The sequence below is a fragment of the Geotrypetes seraphini genome, chromosome 9 (genome assembly GCF_902459505.1).
Source record: "Geotrypetes seraphini chromosome 9, aGeoSer1.1, whole genome shotgun sequence".
Taxonomy (NCBI): domain Eukaryota; kingdom Metazoa; phylum Chordata; class Amphibia; order Gymnophiona; family Dermophiidae; genus Geotrypetes; species Geotrypetes seraphini.
The window spans coordinates 40,458,768-40,481,257 of NC_047092.1; the positions used below are offsets into that span (position 1 = coordinate 40,458,768).

A 22,490-nucleotide genomic window follows, 5' to 3' on the forward strand; every position below is an offset into this window, starting at 1 on the left:
AGACCAAAATGGTTTCATGATTGGAAAGACTTTCTTGCGACAACACTCAAATGTTTACTAATGTGATATTACAAGTTTCCAGGAATAAAAATCAACGGATATTAGCTGTAAGTCTTCATGCAGAAAAAGCATTTGATAGAATGGAATGGTCTTTCATTTTCGAGGTGTTGAAATGGTTTGGCTTCCCAGAAAAAATTATACAGATGATTAAGTATTATATACTGCTCCAACTACAAGAATACAATTAGGGGGGGGGGACGTTTAATGCTTATAAATTTTCTGAACAATAATTTTCCTTTTTTTTTTTGTGGTGAATATCTTTATTAGCAATTATAAAGAGGACATACAACCAGAAAGGGGAGGCAGATAAAAGCACAACAGCCAGGGAAATCAACAAGCAAAAGAACATGACAACATATGAGTCATAGTACAAAAACCCCTCGATTGAATGCCCAACACAATTGACATTTTAATTAGTAGAAAACCCCGAAGCAAACACAATCAAACCCACAACAATCATGCACAAGACACCCCCCGCACGCATACCCTCCAAACAACCAAACACACATGTACTTCTACCCAGGGGAGAGGAAAGGAAAGAGCGGCAGCCGCCCCAAGATGAGTCATTTTTAATGTGATAGAGAGCCTATATGAAAATCAAGAAACTGTAGTGAGAACTGAATTCAATAAAATGTGGTGTCAGGTAAGGATGCATCTTGCCACCTTATCTGTTCAACCTGCCCAGTAAAACCATCTTCAGAAAAGCAAATTTGGAAGAAGAGGGTGTCAATTTCAAAGCTGGTGGCCAAAATATAAACAACCTGCGCTATGCAGATGATACAACACTGATCACTAGCAGCAAAAAAGATATGCTATATCTACTGAGAAAAGTAAAAGCCGAAAGTCATTACATGGGATTAGAACTGAACATAAACAAGAAGAAGATCATGAACACTGAAAATGCTGAAGGTTTTGAGCTTGAAGGTGATAGACTAGAAGTTGTAAAGTAGAAACATAGAAACATAGAAAGATGACGGCAGAAAAGGGCTATAGCCCATCAAGACTGCCCACTCTACTGACCCACCCCATTAAGTCTGAGTACTAATGACCTAGTTCCTTAACTCGACCCTCGTAAGGATCCCACTAGGGCATCCCATTTATTCTTAAAGTCAAGCACGCTGGTGGACTTGATCACCTGCTCTGGAAGCTTGTTCCAGTGATCTACAACCCTTTCTGTGAAGAAATACTTCCTTACGTCACCTGGGCTCTTTTGTAAATAAAGAAGCAACTAGAAAGGAAGAAATACTCCGCAGAATAGCTCTTGGTCACTCTTCAATAAAGACTCTCAACAAAGTTTTCAAAGGCAAGGTGGTAACACTCCAAACGAAGATCAGACTTGTCCATATACTCATTTTCTCAGTGGTCAGTTATGGATGTGAAAGCTGGACACTACAGAAACAAGACAAAAAGATTGACTCATTTGAGCTTTGGTGCTGGAGAAGGATTTTAGGTGTGCCGTGGATTGCCAGAAGAAATAACAAATTGATTCTGGAAGAAATCAAACTGGCTATGTCACTCGAAGCCCAAATGATGAAGTTATGACAAGGCAGTAGCTGCTGCCAGAAGGATGCTGGGCTGTATAAAGAGAAGTGTAGTCAGTAGAAGGAAGAAGGTGTTGATGCCCCTGTACAGGTCATTGGTGAGGCCCCACTTGGAGTATTGTGTTCAGTTTTGGAGACCATATCTGGCGAAAGATGTAAGAAGACTTGAGGCGGTCCAGAGGAGGGCGACGAAAATGATAGGAGGCTTGCGCAAGAAGACTTTATGAGGAGAGACTGGAAACCCTGAATATGTATACCCTAGAGGAAAGGAGAGACAGGGGAGATATGATTCAGACGTTCAAATACTTGAAGGGTATTAACGTAGAACAAAATATTTTCCAGAGAAAAGAAAATGGTAAAACCAGAGGACATAATTTGAGGTTCAGGGATGGTAGATTCAGGGGCAATGTTAGGAAATTCTACTTTAAGGAGAGGTTAGTGGATGCTTGGAATGCGCTCCCGAGAGAGGTGGTGGAGAGTAAAACTGTGACTGAGTTCAAAGAAGCGTGGGATGAACACAGAGGATCTAGAATCAGAAAATAATATTAAAAATTGAACTAAGGCCAGTACTGGGCTGACTTGCACGGTCTGTGTCTGTATATGGCCGTTTGGTGGAGGATGGGCTGGGGAGGGCTTCAATGGCTGGAAGGGTATAGATGGGCTGGAGTAAGTCTTAACAGAGATTTCAGCAGTTGGAACCCAAGCACAGTACAGGGTAAAGCTTTGGATTCTTGCCCAGAAATAGCTAAGAAGAAAAAATAAAAAAATTTAAATTGAATCAGGTTCGGCAGACTGGATGGACCATTCGGGTCTTTATCTGCCGTCATCTACTATGTTACTATGTATGTTACTTATTTTGGTCACACCATCAGAAGAGAGAGACCACTGGAGAGGGACATCATGTTTGTGAAGACCAAAGGAACCAGGTGAAGAGGGCAACCTGCAATCAGATGACTGGACATGTTGAAAACAACCTTGGGGATGACGCTGGAGGACCTTTCTGGACTAGCACAAAACCAATTTCATATCCTACCTATTTTCTGTAATGACCCTTCTTTACACAAATCCCTTAAAAGAAGAAAACAGAGTAGGGGAATAAAAGCTGATTGATGGGAAATTGAAACAATATAGGGGCAAGGGAGGAGAGCAAAAGGGCAAAAGGACAGAAAGAAAGAAGGTGAGATTTAGGCTAGGGAAGAGTGGCAAGACAGGGATGGAGGTTGGTTTATTTGCCTCTCCCCCTACATCTAAAAATATACTCTATTCCTTTTTTATTCCACTTTTTATTTTTGGTCTCCAAGAAATGGCACTAGCTAGGCTTGGGCAGGGAAATACCTACTGCACATGATTATATCTTTGAGCAAATAACTCTAAAATCCACAAAGCAAAATCATATAGAGGACAGACAGTATAAGCAATGTTCCATTTATCTCAATAATAATACTGTAAAAAAAAAATCAAGAGATGTAAAAATATTGCCTTAAAGGGACACACTTCATGAAAAAATTTATAGATAAGGACACATTTTTAATTTGGTTAGACTAAAATCACAAGTTTGGCCTTTTGTAATATCTTACAAAACAAAAATTCATGCATTTTAAATAAAGAAACCTGAATAATCTGTGATGTGGTGGTTCTTTCATTCATACTGTATGGGATTTATTGCCAAATGAAGCACTGTATTCGTTTTTTTTTACAAAAATTTAAACATGAAATGAGTATCTAATAAGGATTAATTTCATTGTTGACCAGAATGTTTTCCTGCCTTGCAATGATATAAAAGTATTTGGTTTTCATCTCAACATTCAACAGAGAGATCCATATCGCAAGAAATTAACTTAATTTACTATAATTAGATTATTTTTTTCTAAATCTCCTCCTTCCATTGTTGAATTTATTCCAAATCTTACTTGTATCTGAAGTTTTTTTCCTTTTTGAAAATATAGCAAGGCTATAAAAGCAGAGGCTACGAGATAAATGAGTAAACATCTTTCATAGACAAGTTTATTAAATCACGTTGAAGGACACAAAGTTCAGTCTGTTTTATTAATGCCAAGTATCATTGTCTTAAACATTTGTTTTAGTGGCCTTTGAAGACTAGATTAAAGACAATAAAATGAGAATTTTAAACATCTTCACCACATTTATTGGTCTATAGTAAACTGCCATATTTTGAAAAAACAACTGGTTCCCCAACAAAATAATTCTCCAGGTACCTCATATTTTCTAATTACGAATTTCTCTTTAAGATATTTGATTCATGTGAAGCCAGCTAATTGGATTGGATTGGATGTATTGCATTTGATATACTGCTTGAACATAGGTATTAAGTGGTTTACAATACTAAATATAGGCATTGAGCTACTCTCTCTGACCCAAACAGGCTCACAATCTAATTAAGCATACAAGAGAAGACATCACTAACATAATGGAGATATATAAGAAAGAGGAAAAGAAAGTACCCCTTGGAAAATAACGAACATTGAAGGGAAAGAAAAAAAAAAATCCCTTAAGATCCAAGAAAATGAGTATTATAGTTACATTATAAGGAAAGATAGAATAGTTAAACTAACATGTATAAATATCAAAAACAGGAAAACGAGAAAGATTAAAAATGAAACTTAACTTTAGATAGTTTATAGTTCTGAGTTTCTTTCTGGCCCAATAGACAGACCAAATGCCTCAATTTATCATCCAAGAAAGACTAGCGCCAGATACAATATTTAGCTAGAGACGTTTGTTAATGGATTTTGAATGGATCCATAGTGAAGATGAAAGAGAATAGGTTTCAATAGTTTCCAGAAGGAGGAGTAAGATATTCCCTTGAAGAAGTCATGAAGTATGAAATTCCAACGAATTGTTATATTGCTTGAGGGAGGTAGCCACTATATTCTTGACAATGCAGAGATTAATGAATTTGATATGATCTATCATCTGGAGATCATACCATTGCTAAGAGATTATTCTCTTTCAAATTGTGAGATGCAAAGGTATTTTTTCTGGGTGCTTGTGAAATAAGAACACTGCAGGTAGAAACTACTGGATGTAATTCTATCTCCAGTTTCAGATACTTGTTATTCTTATTGTTTAATTAAAGGCATTTGCCACGGTGGGCTAAAACTTGCTTTCTAATACTTGTTTGAGTTCAATATGATGACCTTCTGGCCTATCGGACTTAACATGGAAGCAAGCATGGTTCACACTTTCTACTGGCATCCTCCAATAAGGATTCTAATGAAAGGGTAGATGTGAGACATGTGGAAGTTGAGTGTTACAGGAGGGTTTTCCATTTATTCCCCCCTCCCCCTGAGCTATTGCTGTTTCAAATAAGAATATCCTGAAAGGCAGCTCACTGATTAAGAACTTCATTGTAGGTCAAGTATGGGACAGGGCCACATTCACTTATGACTGTTTACACTTTAGTCAATAAATGAAACCAACTAGCTCAGTTGTGTTCTCTGGACTCTACTTAACATTAACACAGTGGAACATATATAGAGTCCAAGTTGACTTAGTATAGCTTTGTTTAACTTATGGACCTCAGTGGTACCATCTGTATGCCACTAAACTTTTAGATCATACAGCATTCAGGCACCCATGGTCATCATCGGCGGGGAACAAGAGCCGCTTGATTTAAGGGGGATTTGCTTGATAAAGCCCTTTGAGGCAAAACATAGATCTATGTCGGAGTGCCTACCCCCACCCGCGTAGATGGAGATGAGTATTTATATTTATCTATTTAACTATTTAAAGAATAATATTTAAAAATATTTAACAAATATATCTATTGAGGCCGATGACGACCATGGGTGCCTGAATGCTGTATGATCTAAAAGTTTAGTGGCATACAGATGGTACCACTGAGGCCCATAAGTTAAACAAAGCTATACTAAGTCAACTTGGACTCTATATATGTTCCACTGTGTTTATACTTTAGACAGTTTACACCTTTTTGCTTGATCCCACATACTTAGCTTCCCTTCCTTAAATGTTGTACAAGGTATTTGTGATTTGTCTTGATAAAAGGTAACCCAAGCCTGCATTACTCTGTAGACATTCCACCAAGCAGTTATTTCGTGAACTGATTGGGATTCCTGCATTAGGAGCAGGAATGAGGAATTAGAATAGGAATGATATCATCTGAACTGTAGAACCTGTTCTATTGGGCTATAGTGTAAAGGGCTCCTTATGTGGTAATGGACTGCCTTCTAATGTCTAGGTGAGCTAAATGTGGCTTATTGTTGCGGAGTGGCAGAAGGATACCCAGGTCATCAGGGAAATGGTATTTGGGGAAATCATTATGTTAAGTTTTGGGATCTTGCCAGGTACTTGTGGCCTGGGTTGGTCAGTATTGGAAACAGGATACTGGGTAGGGTTACCATATGGCTCCAGAAAAAGGAGGACAGATTGAGACATCTGGGTTTTCCTTCCATTGCTTTCAATGGAAGTAAAACCCAGATATTTCAAAATGTCCTCCTTTTTCTAAAGCCATATGGTAACCTTAATACTGGGTCTGATGGACTTTCAGTCTACTTTGTGGATTTTTTGGTTGACTTTATGTTCTTACGTTGCATATTTGAGACTTGGATTGTTTTCACACATTGTTAATAAAACTATGACACTACTAAACCCAACATTGGTATTTGTTTCATATTTCATAAATTGGGATAGTCAGTATAAGATGTCTCAGTTGTGGTATATGAAGTACATTTCAAGTAACAAAGCACTTTAAGTTCCATGGTATTAATTCCATTGCATTCTCAATAGGATATTGAACATCTTACCCTCTACAAAACAGCATTTCAATTATCCAGCCAGCATTCTGAACATATTTTTTATTATTCACAATGGACAATATCCTGGTGATAAATGAACTAATTGACTAGATGAATAACTGTAACCGACTACTGTGTGTGGCATTTATCAATTATACATAGCTTTCATAAGCACATTAGGTGCTCTATGAAGCTAAACTATTGACTAGATTCTGTCTGGTTAGGTTTCAAAATACATAAAGCATGTACAGTATGGAAATTATTCAACTGTTCATGTATTTAGGTTAATATGCAAAGTTCTTGAAGGGCAATTTTATAACTGTGTGTCTGTGGTTAGATACCATGTATGCAAAATGGAACTTTAATTATGACTTACATGAACAGTTGCTGTATAAGGGCCATATTCTATATATGGTACCCAAACATTGGTAACAACCAGAATGGCGCTTAACATGATTCCATAAAAGGCACTTGCTATATATAGAAACATGCTTAGCACCCATACAGGTGACTAACATTTACGCATACTTTTTTAGGCCAATAAAAACCAGGCCTAAACACCTACCCTTAAGTTGTGTGCAGATCGGATGCTTCCATAACAGTGCACCTAACTGTTAGCAAAGCCCTCCCATTCCTAAGTTTTTTACAGTTGAAACCAATTTTTATCACCATCTCTACATAAAGGCCCATATCAAAATGCTCTTAAAAGATAACTTTAAATTTCCTATCTTACGTTGCTACACCCTTATATTACCATCTATCTCTGTCCATACCTTCTTTTTTTTTTTTATGTCTTTATTCATTTTTAAAACTTTCAATGAGTGTCCACACCTTCTTAATCCTTCCTTGATTTTATCCAACTTTTTTCTGTTTCAACATCTTACTCATCATCAGTTTGAAGAATACCACTGTTTCTGATATCCCTCCCTTTTATACATCTTGCTTTTCATCTTTAACAGTCTGTGTCCTGTATATGACCATTCAGTTGAGGACGGACTGGGGAGGGCTTCGATGGCCGGCGTGGTTTAGATGAGCTGGAGTAAGCTTGGACAGAGACTATAGTAGATAGGACCTAAGCACACTACCTGGCAGAGCTCTGGGTTTCTGGCCCAGAAACATCTAAGAAAAAGGACCATTTAAATTAAATTATTAATGTATAGAGCGTGTACAGTTGGGCAGACTGGATGGACCATTCCGGTCTTTATCTGCCGTCATTTACTATATTACTATGTTTTTCGCCTTTATATCAGCCGTGACTCCTGTGCCGAACAAAACTTGCCCTTCCTCCCATAATGGACCACCTTGTCAAAATGTCTAACTGACCCCTGCTACCAATTCTCCTCCACAGCATCTACATTTTGATATCTGTATAATAAAAAAAGATAAAAATCCTACCCTGAAAAATCTCTATATACACGTGTCCTCTAGAAACTCTTCCAATTAGATCAGATCCATACCTTCTATCCTTTTTTTCTAAATTCCGTTCAAAACTCACTAAATGATGATCTGTCCGCAAATATTCTTGCTTTTATTTTATTGCTCTACTGGGCCTGGCTAATCACTAAATCTAAAACATGACCTTTACAATGGCTAGCAACCTTTACCACTTGTTCATCCTAAACTTTATTAAAAAGAATTTTGAACAAGTCTCATCATTCATATATAAATTAAAATAGTCTACCTCTCATAAAACTCCAAATCGTAATCTCGCCTCTGCAATGAAATGCAATAAATCTTCTTATCCTCACATACCCATCCTAGTATGGAATGTACCACCGTAAACCTCGTCTACCTCTCTAAAACTCAAAGTAAATATTCAGTATTATCTACTGATTGTGTGGATACCTGCTCCGTCTTTTAGTTCTTCTTTACAAATTGACCTAACTCCCTTTTTTTATTTGACCAGATTTGCAAAAAAAAAAAAAAAAAGCTTTATAGCACTCTGTGCTAACCTCTGATAAAATTACTCCTCTTCCACTTCTAGCAGGCAGGTCTTGTTAACAACTAAAGCATCCAAAATCCACATACTTACTATAGAAAACCTTCAAACAAATGCAATATGCATTAAAAAGACATTTGTATAAAACAACCAACTCTTCTCTCCCCCACTTTAACCTCTATTTCCGTTACCCTTCCAACAATTATTTCAAATTCTTTTCCACTCATTTTATCATTATAACATATGGAGGGGCGTTTTCAATATAACTTCAAAATCCAATTTTGGATGTTTTGGAAAATGTCCATTTTTAAACAGTAATAATATTGCAGAAAACTCACTCTCAATTCATAGTTCTTCTTTTCAGTAGAATGCCTGAACGAACAAAAAAGCTTTCAACAATTTTCTGAACCTCAAAACATGATCTTAAGTAGGTCTCTCATGGCTCTTAAAGGACTTTCAAATGAGCTTGCCTTTTTGGTATGTCCGTTTGTTAAGACCTGCTGCTCTGCCCCCCTGTTATATGGGCATTTGCTCAGTTTCTTACATAGGAACTAATTGAGTGTTTGTATTAGATGTGTAGGTTATGGGCGCTCTGTGGACTCGGATTCCCAGAGGGCTTTGCTTTCCACAGAGCATGGGCTCACTTCCTTCTCCAGTCTGGGGAGAGCAGTGGCCATATTGCTGAGCACATGCCTGGATGAGAGCCTGAGTGTGGTGGTGTTCTCCCACTAGGTTTTTTTACCCCTTTAGTTTTAATGATCTAACACAGCTTAGATGTATTTCTAAATCTGGAGAATGGTATCATCTCCACAAGGTGGACACTCGCTGACCCAGTAAGGCTAATCTTATGTTCTTATGACTGCAGATGCCAAAATTCCAGGTCTCCTTGAAAGCCCTGCACACCTTACCTTATCTTTTCCTGTTCAAAATAATGGTTTTGCTCCCTCAAATCTATCCAGCTTCTCTCTTCTTCCTAACTTCTGAGAACAGAATGGCTGTTCTGTGCTCTGATCCAGGCTCACCCCCTCCCCTCTTTTTTCCTGCTGGCTGCCTGAAAAGGAGGGGCTGGACAGAGCACCACTGCTACTCCAGTGTTTAAAAAGCTCTGCTTATACGTATTGTTATATATACGGCAAGGTTTGTAATATCTATAGTTTCATTAATTTTTTGAAATATCTATACAGTAAACCTTCGTGAACTTGCGGTTTGTGAATCACGGACTCTGTAATTCACGGTATTTTCCAGCCACCTCTTCCTGGTACTAAAGTCAAAGTTACACCAATCAGGAGATGCTTTGACACGCTATCTGGCAGCTCCTGATTGGTGTAACCATGACTTTAGTACCAGGAAGAGGTGGTCGGAAAATACTGCAAATGATTTTTCAGCACCCGCTGGCACCCCAGTTGCCCTCTCCTGCCCCGTGAATTTCGGGGGAGTACTGTATTGGACTTTTAACATTATTTTGTAGATGCCTTATTGAAATTTGGTCTCTATTTTGCCTATATAACAAGTACTTTAAGGGCAAACATGTTACAGGCTTCTTTTTTCTTTTTTGTATGGGCACTAGACATTCGTGAGAAACGTAACTCTCTATTTTATCAGCCCCATTGCAGAAGAAACTTGCAATCCATGTAGAACCATATCATTATTCTTTGCCTTCATGACTGAAAACGGAACAGTTATGAAAGCTTCTTCTCTGGTCATGGTTGAATTTTTACAATGACGGTTTATGCATGCAGAAGCAGATACTCTTTCCTCTAAACTTGAAATGCTGCTTTGAATTTAAGGCACAGTTGTATAATTAACCTTTTCAAAGTGCCTGGCCGCATGGTATTTACAGTTACCCATCCTGATTATTGCTTTATGTTCAGTCTTATGTCCCTTATCCTAATGTTCTTTCTATGTTCCCTGAGTGAAAATGACCAGAGGGACATATCAGAATCTATATAGCTCTTTTCACTGAGCGGTTGGTTGAAATGCTCTGTTTTATTTGGTCTCCTGTAGTAAAAAAAGCAAATAAAGTATCTGAGCAATGAGCATCTTCCTCTGCTTTTTTTGAGGCTAGCATGCATGCTACCTAATGGCATAACCTTGACAAATCTAGATATACAACAGTCATCATTTTAATAATCTAGCTTCTTTCCCAGAAAGTAACATCTTATTCTATGATCGTACATAGATCAAATAGTATCAAGCAAAATTATAGTGCTGTATTAAACAAGATATATCAAGTTTCAAGTTTATTTAAAAAAAAATTATACCACCTAATCAGACTTCTAGGCGGTGTACATCAATAATAAGGATTATACAAAATACTGTTCATTTAAAATTAAAACAAAGTATCAGAATTAGTCATTTTCTTTGAAGCTTTAAATTGAGTAACACAGTAGTATGTGTTGGCTGTTTGTAATTCCCACTTTTGATAGGAAGGATCTTTTGGTTGACTTCTTAATGCCCGTCATGGAGAAGGTGAGTCTCAAAGAAAATACCCTACCCATTGGTATCACTCTGCAGGCAAAGTTCAGAGCCCAAATTAACGACTGCACTGTATGCAAGGTAGATTTCTTAGTTGCTAAAACCTGATTTATGACTCTGACCAATTGTTCTACTTTCGCTATCGGTAATCTTTTTACTGTGGCCTTAGTGTCAATTTCGATACCCAAGAAAGTTATAATTGAGGATGGACCTTACATTTTATCAGTCACCAAAGGTACTCCAAAGATTTCTGCTACTTTCATAAAAACTAAAACCAATATAGTCCCAAGCATATATTGTATCTTCTTCTGTTAACAATAACTTATATAACAATATGTAATATATGCTCAGAGACCTAGAGGCCACATTGAGGGAACTTTACCCCAAAATACATCTCACCACCTAATCATCACATATATACAGATATCCTAGAATGTTTAACACACCTAAATATGCATATTTTATCTTTAATGAAGACCTTACTCCAACTGTCTCATCGCTAACCTATATTGTAACCCCCCATTGTAACCTGTTCTGGGCTCTTTTTGGAGGGCAGTCTAAAAAAAAAAAATCAATCAATCAATAAACACATAAATAGATTTGATGTTATCAGAAACAGTGTCCCGCTGGTCCTGCATGTGCTAAACTAGTGGCGCCATCGACAGTTGCCACCGTCTTACCAGAAATCCTTGAGCATGCGCAGATGCTCAAGGCCCCGCAGCAGCCCAGCATAGAACATGGCGGCAGGCTATTTCAGCACCGACGCACGTATGTCCTGTGGGTTGGTGCGTGCAGGTGTCCGCTGGACGTAAAGGTTTGGGGGTCGGCCGCGGGGGGGGGGGGGGGGGGGAGAGAAGCCGGTTCCCGGGGTGGGGACGGTGTGACACGCTCACTTATTGAGTGAATGCTCATTTGTGAGTTAAAGTTTGCTCGAGAGTTTTGCTCGTCTTGCAAAACACTCGCAAACCGCGTTACTCACAAACCGAAGTTTGACCGTATTCTAAATAATCCACTAATTGATCCATGACCCCCCCCCCAAAGATCTTAATGAAATAGAGAATAGATGCCACTTGCCTTAATTTGTGATGCTCAATGAGTATTCTGCTGTATCCTTGAAGCACTGTCATCCCTGGTGAGACTTACATTTCCTCAATGTGAGAATAGGAGAAGTAACGATAAAACAGTGGGAAAATATTCAGTGGTTCATTGCTCTGGCAGCATTTAGAGGCTGCATGACCCCGTCTACATTGTGAACACACATTAAGTTTGCAGTCTGGGTAAAGACATGTGGATCTATTAAATCTCCAGCAGCTGTCTGATCCCCACTGTCTGATGCCATTAAACACCATTTTATTATAAACACCTTTTTAAGTCTCGAATTTGGCCTCCAGGTTGTATTATGAGAACCCCGAATGAGCATATTTTTACAGTTGTTTCCAATGAAGTCTGGCATAGCTGGACAAACCCTGAAAAAAATATTTTTAAAAAATAATTATTTTTATTAAATTTTAGATTATAAGCAATGAACTGTAAAGGACATTGTGATAACCTCTTAACTAATTAAGAGCCCCTTTTATCAAGCTGCACTAGAGGTTTTTATCGTAAGCCAGTGAAATAAATGCTTTGCCATTGGAGCACCTACCTAAAATCCTCTAGCACAGCTTGATAGAAAAAAAAAGGGGGGGAGGGGGTGGAATAAGAAAGATATAGCATGTAAATACAGATCAAACAACATTAGCAAATATATAGGATTCCAGGGCAATTGATTATAGTAAAAGATTAAAGACTGCATGTATGGTTCGGGTATACTGAGCTGGAATGGATGAGGCTGCTGCGAATGGTTGGGTGTGATGTAATAGTGATCTCTGATTGGCTAGAATGGTCATTTGACTATGTAGTATTTTGAAGGGAAGTAGAGATACCGCCACCATCTTGAAGAGCTGAATCATAATAGAGGTGTTTCTCAAAGGTCTGTTGTTATGAATTTTATTCTGCTGTTGTGGTCTGAGTTTGTACTGTGTAGTGATGGAAGCCATTGGTTGTTTTTTGGAGGATGCTCCTTGATTTAGCATGGGGCAAAATGTGAATTCATGTGGGGGTCCCCAAGACCAACAATTAAGAAAAGTATTTCTTGAGGATTTTATATATGAGAATGAAATATATTTGATTTCTTTTTTATTTTCTATACCGTCTAGGTCCTAGATCCACATACATAAATGCCTAAAAAGCAATACAAAAGAGAGACAAATCATGAAACATTTAAATTCATAATGATTCCTCAAACAGGACAAGTCAGACCCTATAAAAAACATTAACAAACAGTTGCTTTTTGAGGAGCTTTCCAAAAGTTCCTCTATCAGCCCATTTTCTCAACTGCCTCACCAGCGAATTCCAGCATTTCATCCCAGCACAGCAAAAGAATTTGGAAATTCTTTATACTATGAATTAATTACAAAATGATGAAGATTGTGTATGGTCTGTGATGAGGCTGGCTTACATTTACGCAAGACTAGAGTTTGGGTTCTGAGTTTAGCTGCTGAGGTCTAACGATCTGTGACATATATTGGTGGGATTTTTCATGAATTGTCAATTACACAAATTGCATAATGAGCTCAAGTTTAGTGTCTGTTAGGAACTGAGATTTAAGAGTTATGTGTTGCAAGTTCTTGCAGTAGTTACCTAGCGGAGTCCAAATTTTCTTGATGTGTGTGCTGACTAAATCATACTATACATAACGTGATCATTTATTTTTTTTCATCAAAACGGGAGATCTATTAATCGCTGCCTAGCTGGCCTGGAACTTCCTCTCCAATGTCAGAATTGACATCAGGAAGAAAGTTTGTGGGCCGGTGCCTGGACCTTCCTTTCCTTCAGTTGCAGCAGGTGGCGGGCAGCAGTGGCGGCAGACCAGGGCGGGGGGTAGGTTTGAATCGGCAGTAGGCCAGGCTTTGTATGACTAATCAGAATATTTAAGTCTGGATTTGAAGATCTAAGGATTAGAGAAACAGGAAGCCAAATAGCTTCTGCAACAAAAAGACAAGAATCTATAACTGTGGGTTATTTAGCATTGATAAAAACTGCTTTTACATTGCAAGCTCTTAAAACGAAAATTGGGAGACCCACGCAATCATGAAGATTTTGTTTTGCACAATGCAATAAACTTAATGCAATGGACTAGATATAATGTTGAAACACAAAAATATTGAAGATGAGAGTTTTTTTGTGTGCTGCTGAATATATGAATAATTTGAAACATCTGCAGTTAGAGAATAAAGCCGGGCCGAGTTTTAGGCAAGAGATCACTTAGCACCAGACCTGGCTTAGTAACTCCTCACTATCCTTGGTGGACTTAGGCCCTCTTTTACTAAGGTGCACTAACCGATTAGCGCTCGCTTAACGCAAACGCACAGCTTGGTTTCCACTACAAGTACTGTATACCTTATGACAGCTGGATCTGGAAAGGCCCATCGGTCTCCTCCCCATCCCTACACATGTATACCCCCCCTCCCCAAAGTCCCCTTCTTTAAATTACCATTAGTAAAATCACACAACAACATTTTGGAAAAAATCGAGTCGCAGCTCTGTTTATTATAACACAAATAATATAGTATTATAAACAACCATCTAGCTACCACACATATAAACAGCTTTTTGGCCCCGTGACCCCGCCCCTGTCAGCATGGGTCTGGGGGGTTGGCGAGTGCCGCCTTGCCCCTTCAGCCGGGTCCCCAGCCCACCGGGGACCCGCTTATGAACCAGCTTCCCTCCTGCCGCTCATCTCTGGATGAGCCCCGGCTTTTGGTAGCTTGAACCCTGCCTGCGACTCCTGAGCTCCCTAACTGGGAACCAGCCACCCCTCAAAGGGAGGGCAGGCGGGAAAACTGCTGCCGAGGACCGGAAGAGACCAGATACTCGGCAGCTGCTGGCTATATATAGGCCCGCCCCCGCATCCTGCTGCCAACCAATCCCTGACTCTAGCCACTGCAGGACACGCTCTATCCTATCCTAACACTCCCCTCTTCTCTTACCCCTCCTCATTCCCCATCGAGAGCCAATCCTGGCGGGTCGACACGAGGGCCTTCCAGCCTTGTGTTATATGCGCCCGTCGAGACTTGCTCTCGAGCTAACTTATAATGCTGATGTATAATAATGTCGGTGTATAATGTGCATATTTTGAATTTTGCATAATTTATTGACATACCCTACCATAGCATCTTGCTTGTCTATCTTGATGGTTCAGATTGTAAACTTGTTTAAGCGGGGATTATCTCCTTTGTGACTCTGTACAAAACTACATACATCTGGCAGCAGTCCAGAAGTAGTAGCTGTAGTAATATTTTGATATTTTATTCTAATCTGACACCTCTGTTGACATACCATTTATCTGGTTATATTGTTGTACCCTAGCTAGCAGTTTAACCATCCCCACCCCTATCCTGGCATCCTGTTTGTCTGTCTTTATTGATTAGATTGTGATCCCATTCGAGTAGGGACTATCTCCTTTGTGACACTGTACAGTGCTGTGTATGTTTGGTAGCACTCTAGAAATAATTAATAATAGTAGTAATAACATTTCACAGGAAAAAAAAAAAGTACATTCCTTATACACGGTAACCATCACGGCTTATCACACTTTAGAAAACAGGGCCTTGTTTATCTTATGATTCAAACAGTTTTTATTGATGCAAACATCATCAAATACAACATCAAAGCACATCAATAATGCATCAACTATAATAATATAATATACATAATAAAAGACAAATTCCACTTTCAATAAACCCCCACTTTATCTATATATGTTTGAACCTCTACATCCCTCTCCACACCCACTCCTCCCCACCCAATAGTACTCTCTTATCTTAAAACTTAGGAAAAAAAGGGAAAATGTTGGCTACATTATGTATTTGAAAGATACAATGGCACTAAGAGTGAAATTTTTCATGTATAGAGTGATAAAGACTTTGCTGGGTTAATTGCCCTATAAAAAGAAGGTATTGCAAGGTTTTTGTTTTTTTTTTTGCTATAAGATGGTATGAAGTATAATACTGAATGGGAAAGCAGTTAAAAAGATCACATTGTCAAAGTAATTGCAGTGTGAATCATCAAAGGATATTATTAGAAGTAATTAGAAGCATGTATAAATAAGCAAACAAAAGCTCAGTTACTTTCAGCCCTTAGGGAATGCTGAGATAGGAGCAGGGACTCTATGGGCTAGATTCACTAAGCAAACCGATTGTGTACCGATCGGTTTGCGACCCCTTGGCGACCTGATTTCCCTCCAATCCAATTGACTAACCTGTGTCACGATCAACCTCCGATCCGCGCATGCAAATGAGGGTGAACGGCATTCACAAAAAACCTGCAACACCGACTGGGCTGGCCGATCACAAACAAGCGACTGCTGAGGACCAGTCGCTCGGGTCCTTTCCGACTGCCCTGCCTTCTGCCGCCCTGCTCTCTGCCCTGTTTTTCTGTTCTCAGCCCCAAACTCCTGCCTGCCCTGAACTCCTGCAGCCCCGACTCTCCCACCCTTCCCCGCAGTGCAAACCCATGATTTTAACCCGCGGGCTTAAAGCGGGTTAAAACCACAGGCTTGGGAAGAAAAAAAAAGAAATTTCCTGCTCTACCGAGCACAGAGGGCCAGCGCATGTGCAGACCATCTACAGATGGTCTGCTCATGCTCAAGGATCGCTGTTCAGCGATCCGATTCAGTCTGTTGGGGGTATGATTCCGATCATCCTCATTTGCATGAGGGCGATTCATTAATCAGCCCCCCGGACACGGATCGGCTTGGATCCCCCTCGGATTGGATCCGATCTGTGCCCTTAGTGAATCTAGCCCTATGAATATTGACTTGTTGAGAAATTTTAGGGCTTAAAACTTGAGAAGAGAGATTGTGAGCTAAATTAATTAATTCAGTATACGTTTGTCTGACCTCTGTACCGAGAAAGATGGTAGAGTCACTGATAAAGGACAGCATCATTGATCACCTTGACGGAAACGGGCTGATGAGGACCAGTCAGCACGGTTTTAGCAAAGGCAGATCGTGTTTGACGAATTTGCTGCACTTCTTTGAAGGAGTAAACAGACAGATAGACAAGGGTGATCCAGTTGACATTGTATATCTGGATTTTCAGAAGGCGTTTGACAAGGTTCCGCATGAACGACTACTTCGAAAAATTGCAAGCCATGGAATTGAGGGTGAAAGACTCACGTGGATTAAAAACTGGCTGGAGCATAGGAAACAGAGAGTGGGGGTAAATGGACAATACTCGGACTGGAAGAGCGTCACCAGTGGGGTGCCGCAGGGCTCGATGCTTGGACCCGTGCTCTTTAACATCTTTATAAATGATCTGGACATAGGTACGACGAGCGAGGTGATTAAATTTGCGGATGATACAAAGTTATTCAGAGTAGTAAAGACGCAGGGGGATTGCGAAGATCTGCAACGTGACATAATCAAGCTCGAGGAATGGGCATCGACATGGCAGATGAGGTTCAACGTGGATAAGTGTAAAGTGATGCATGTCAGTAACAAAAATCTCATGCACGAATACAGGATGTCTGGGGCGGTACTTGGAGAGACCTCCCAGGAAAGGGACTAGGGAGTTCTGATCGACAAGTCGATGAAGCCGTCCACACAATGTGCGGCGGCAACAAAAAGGGCAAACAGAATGCTAGGAATGATAAAGAAGGGGATCATGAACAGATCAGAGAAGGTTATCATGCCGCTGTACCAGGCCATGGTACGCCCTCACCTGGAGTACTGCGTCCAGCACTGATCGCCGTACCTGAAGAAGGACATGGTACTACTCGAAAGGGTCCAGAGAAGAGCGACTAAGATGGTTAAGGGGCTGGAGGAGCTGCCATACAGCGAAAGATTAGAGAAACTGGGCCTCTTCTCTCTCGAACAGAGGAGATTGAGAGGGGACATGATCGAAACATTCAAGGTACTGAAGGGGATAGACTTAGTAGATAAGGATAGGTTGTTCACCCTCTCCAAGGTAGGGAGAACAAGAGGGCACTCTCTAAAGTTGAAAGGGGATAGATTCCGTACAAACATAAGGAAGTTCTTCTTCACCCAGAGAGTGGTAGAAAGCTGGAACGCTCTTCCGGAGTCTGTCATAGGGGAAAACACCATCCAGGGATTCAAGACGAAGTTAGACAAGTTTCTGCTGAACAAGAACGTGCGCTGGTAGGGCTAGTCTCAGTTAGGGTGCTGGTCTTAGACCAGAGGGCTGCCGCGTGAGCGGACTGCTGGGCATGATGGACCACTGGTCTGACTCAGCAGTGGCAATTCTTATGTTCTTATGTTCTAAAGGAGTCTAGACTAAAAATCCTTTGGGTCAGTTTTCAAATGGAGTTATACACTAAGGGCTGGATTCTCTAACTGGTGCCGTTGTCTGCTGCTGCCTTAAAAGTGGCCGCTGATTGTGTGCAAATCATTTGCCGGCGCCGGTTGCAGAATTGCGGCTATGGCAAAGGTAGGCGCTGGAAATGTAGGCCAGGGTTTTCCAGGTCTACATTTCTGGCGCCTACCTTTGAGGTGACTCGGGCCTCCTTAGGCACTTTAGGCCACTTAACGCCACTTCTGGCATTATTGTCAACTCTCTCCTACAAAAGAATTAAGGACACCACTAACATCTCCCACATGTAGTGTGGCGTCCTTTTATATCATGCCTTTTCAAAGTTTGTAGTACTGCATTCACTAGTTCTTCAATATTCTTAGTGCAACGTTAGGAGATCATGGGTTTTTCTGGGAGGAGAGTGTGGCGCAGTGTTTAGAGCTACAAACTCAGCACCCTGAGGCTTGGGTTCAAACCCCACACTGCTTCTTGTGACCCTGGGCAAGTCACTTAGGGGCAAATTCTATAAGAAGCACCCAAAAGGCAAGCACCATTCAGCATGATTCAAGTACAGTTGGGTGCTGTTTAGTGAATTGCGCTGAGCGGTACCTATTTTGGAGGCGCCTAATAAATAGGCCAGCTTTAGGCACAACTAAAAGTTTGGTGCCTATGTGAGCGCTTAAGAGCAGTGATTCTGCAATAAGGTGCCTAAAATGTAGCCACACCCACACCTAATGTGCATAGCGCCTATTTTTTTGGAAGGCAGTTTAAATTTTTAGAGGTGCCTTATTGCAGAATCGCTGTTTCTTGCTGGACGCCTAAATTTCAATTATTGCTGATTAAAAAGCTTAATTGGACTTGTTCAATTTAGATAGGCGTCTATCTAGTTGGGCGCCTCCAAAATAGGTGCCTAACATTATACGCCGGTTACAGAATTTGGGCCTCAATCCTCCACTGCCCCATGTACATTAGATAGATTGTGAGCCCACCAGGCCAGAAAGGGAAAATGCTTGAAGTACATGTATGTAAACCGCTTTGAGTGTGGTTGTAAAACTACAAAAAGGCAGTATACAAAATCCTAATCCCTATCCCTCTAAAACAGGGGTGTCAAAGTCCCTCCTGGAAGGCCGCAATGCAGTCGGGTTTTCATGATTTCCCCAATGAATATGCATGCGATCTATTTGCATGCATTGCTTTCATTGTATGCTAATAGATCTCATGCATATTCATTGGGGAAATCCTGAAAACCTGACTGGATTGCGGCCCTCCAGGAGGGACTTTGACACCCCTGCTCTAGAAGCTCCAAACAGGTCAACTTTGCCACATGCCAATGTTTTAAAACTATTTGATTGATTTGGGCTGAGTATTTTTGAACAAACATTATATTACATTGAGTTTCTTAAGTTTCAAGTTTCTTAGGATTTTATATACCACCTATCAAGGTTATCTAAGCGGTTTTTACAATCAGGTACTCAAGCATTTTCCTTATCTGTCCCGGTGGGCTCACAATCTATCTAACATACCTGGGGCTATGGAGGACTGAGTGACTTGCCCAGGGTCACAAGGAGCAGCGTGAGATTTGAACCCACAATCCCAGGGTGCTGAGGCTGTAGATCCAACCACTGCGCCACACATTGATCTTTATTTTGTTTGTACTGTAATAATAAAATCCCTATTTTCATATTTTGCTCTTAAATATGCCTGTTCTACAACATTTTTGGAATATCCTCTTTGATAGAATCAGGCTTTCTTTACTTTTGCTTGGCGGCGAAACTCATCCAGCGAAGAACATATTCTTCTCAAGCACAGGAATTGACCTATAGGCAAGCTCTTTATGAATCGATGAGGATGAAAACTATGATATCGCAATAGACTATTCCTATCTGTTGGTTTCCAAAAAAAGAGTCGTAACCAAAATTCAATCTTGTTTTACAATCTATACATCCCAAAAATTAATACTCTGTTTCTTAACATAACAACATAAGAATTGCCGCTGTGGGTCACACCCGGAGTCCATCGTGCCCAGCAGTCCGCTCATGTGGCAGCCCTCAGGTCAAAGACCAGCGCCCTAACTGAGACTAGCCCTACCTGCATATGTTCTGGTTCAGCAGGAACTTATCTAACTTTGTCTTGAATCACTGGAGGGGAATGCTCTACCACATCAACTCCACCATGAAAAACAATTTGATAGATTCAAGATTAGCCTAAAGACTTTCTTATTTCGAGATGCTTTCATCTGCTCTTAAAGCATTTCCTTTCTACTCAACCAACCGTTTCTATGAAGCGATCCCACCCTAAATGTTTTATCCTTTCCCTCCATCTTTCTTTCAATTTTCATTTCTTTCTTTTTTTTTCTCTCTTCCTCTCCTAATTATGTAACTTTACCCCTCCCTTCCCTTTTACCATCACTCTCAAGTTCGTCCAGTTCATGTCCTTAATGTACACTTTCTTTAACTCCTTTTATAAATATAATCTTTTATCCCTATTTTTAGCATTTTATTGTAAACCGGCTAGATACTAGTTGATGATCGGTATATTAAAAGTTAATAAACTTGAAACTTAATCCATTCAACCAAACTGAAAATTGATTGAAACTCTCCTCTGATGCTGTCCATATACAAAAAAGTCATCCAAAAATCTCTTCCTTATAGCTATATTTTTATACCATGGGAAGACATATAAATATTGCACCTCCAACTCAGTCATATTCAAGGTAACTAATGATGGAGTCAAAGAGGCTCTCATGGCAATACCATGTTGTTGGAAGAATGACCAATTAAACAAAAATTAACTCGTGGTTAAAACTAAACCAATTAAACCAAACTAAACATCTGCCATTAGCCATGCCCAAAGAGGTGTTAAGTGGCCTAAAGTGCTTACAGAGGCGCAATTCTGGCGCTATTTTTTTAGTTGCGGCACCTTGAAACCTGGTTAATGAGCTGGATGGCCTGAGCTGGTCACCCATTGAGATCTTTCTAGAAAGGTCTTTTAGGAGGAGGAGGCTAGGTTGGGGCGCAGAGAGTCAGCGTAAGATGAGAAAAGGGGGAAGGAAATACCGTTGGAAATTCAGCTTCCCGCCAGTTGGCTTAAAATGATTGGGCAGTGAGAGAGGAGCAGGGAATTGTGGTTAGGGTTATAAAGGTCCCTACCTCCAAGGCACAGGGTCGTTCCCTTTTCCTCAGAGGCGACTTTTCCTCCTACTCACACCTTGGTGTTGGAGCTTAGTGTTGAGGGAGGTGCTGGGGCTCGAGGATGTCAGCTGCAGTAATCTGGAGCTACATGGTATTTAGCTCATCAAGTGAGCAGATACACTTTGGGTCAGGTGGCCTGGAAAGAGGACATGGAAGTCCAAGCCTACCCCCAGGCCCCAGCTGACATAGCGAGGCCAAGGGATTATAATTTGTTTATTTTCAAGTTTCACTATGTTTGTAGCTCAGAAGGTATTGCTTATCCAATGGTGTTTTCTCAATAAACAAAGCTGCAGCCCGGTTTACCCAACAGTAACATATCTGTTGGCTAATTATTGTTCTGAATATGTAAATCACAATATAAATTAATTAAATAATTTTAAATAAATAGTGCTCAGACCCACAACCTTTAGTGTTTTGAGTGAACTGACATACACAACACCGGTTGCCATCAGACCATCATGGCACTATTTCTGTCTGTACCACCAATCATATTTTACACATACATTGTATTATAAAATTAACTTATCTTATTTGGTGGTCGATTCACTGCCGATGGTCACCAGATAGGCAACTCGGAGTTGTAAAGTGCTCGTGCATGATATAAAAGATTTCTGGAAGCCGTGAAACACAAGTCCTCCCTCCGACTCGAGTTTCGCAAAAAATATGCTTCCTCAGGAAGGGATTATCTCCAGTGGGGATCTCCAACTCATGACCTTGTTTAATAAATTTGCAAAATGGCTAATTATTGTTGTCCACGATTATTAAGGAAATTAAAGTTCTTCCATCCCCCTTATCATGCAGGTGGTCTGCATAGCTTCAAATATTATAACACATGTGCGCACTTGTTGCTTTCTGTCATAGTTGGGCCTAAATGAATAGTTTAGAAGTAGCCAGATAACTGTGGATGCCTTTTAGTTGAGCACGCAACACCAACCCCTCATCCTCATAATTACTAACCATTTCATTTCTTCTAATACAAATTATTCTTACTATGTATACCCCAGTTGTGCAGTTTCAGAAATCGGAGCCACGCAGCATTCGAGTGATATTTTATTTACAGATACAGTTCCCTCATTGTGAGCTTTCTTGCCAGTCACTTAAGCATCGAGACATAGGCCCTCTTTTACAAAGGCGCGCTAAGCATTTTAGCGCAGATTTAG

At 40.2% G+C, this 22,490-nt stretch overlaps 1 protein-coding gene across 1 annotated transcript in view; it reads left to right on the top strand.

Annotated features, from left to right (window-relative positions):
* TAFA5 (TAFA chemokine like family member 5) overlaps window positions 1-22,490 on the top strand; it is a 1,062,361-nt gene that overhangs the window by 1,038,141 nt on the left and 1,730 nt on the right. The window lies entirely within an intron of this gene.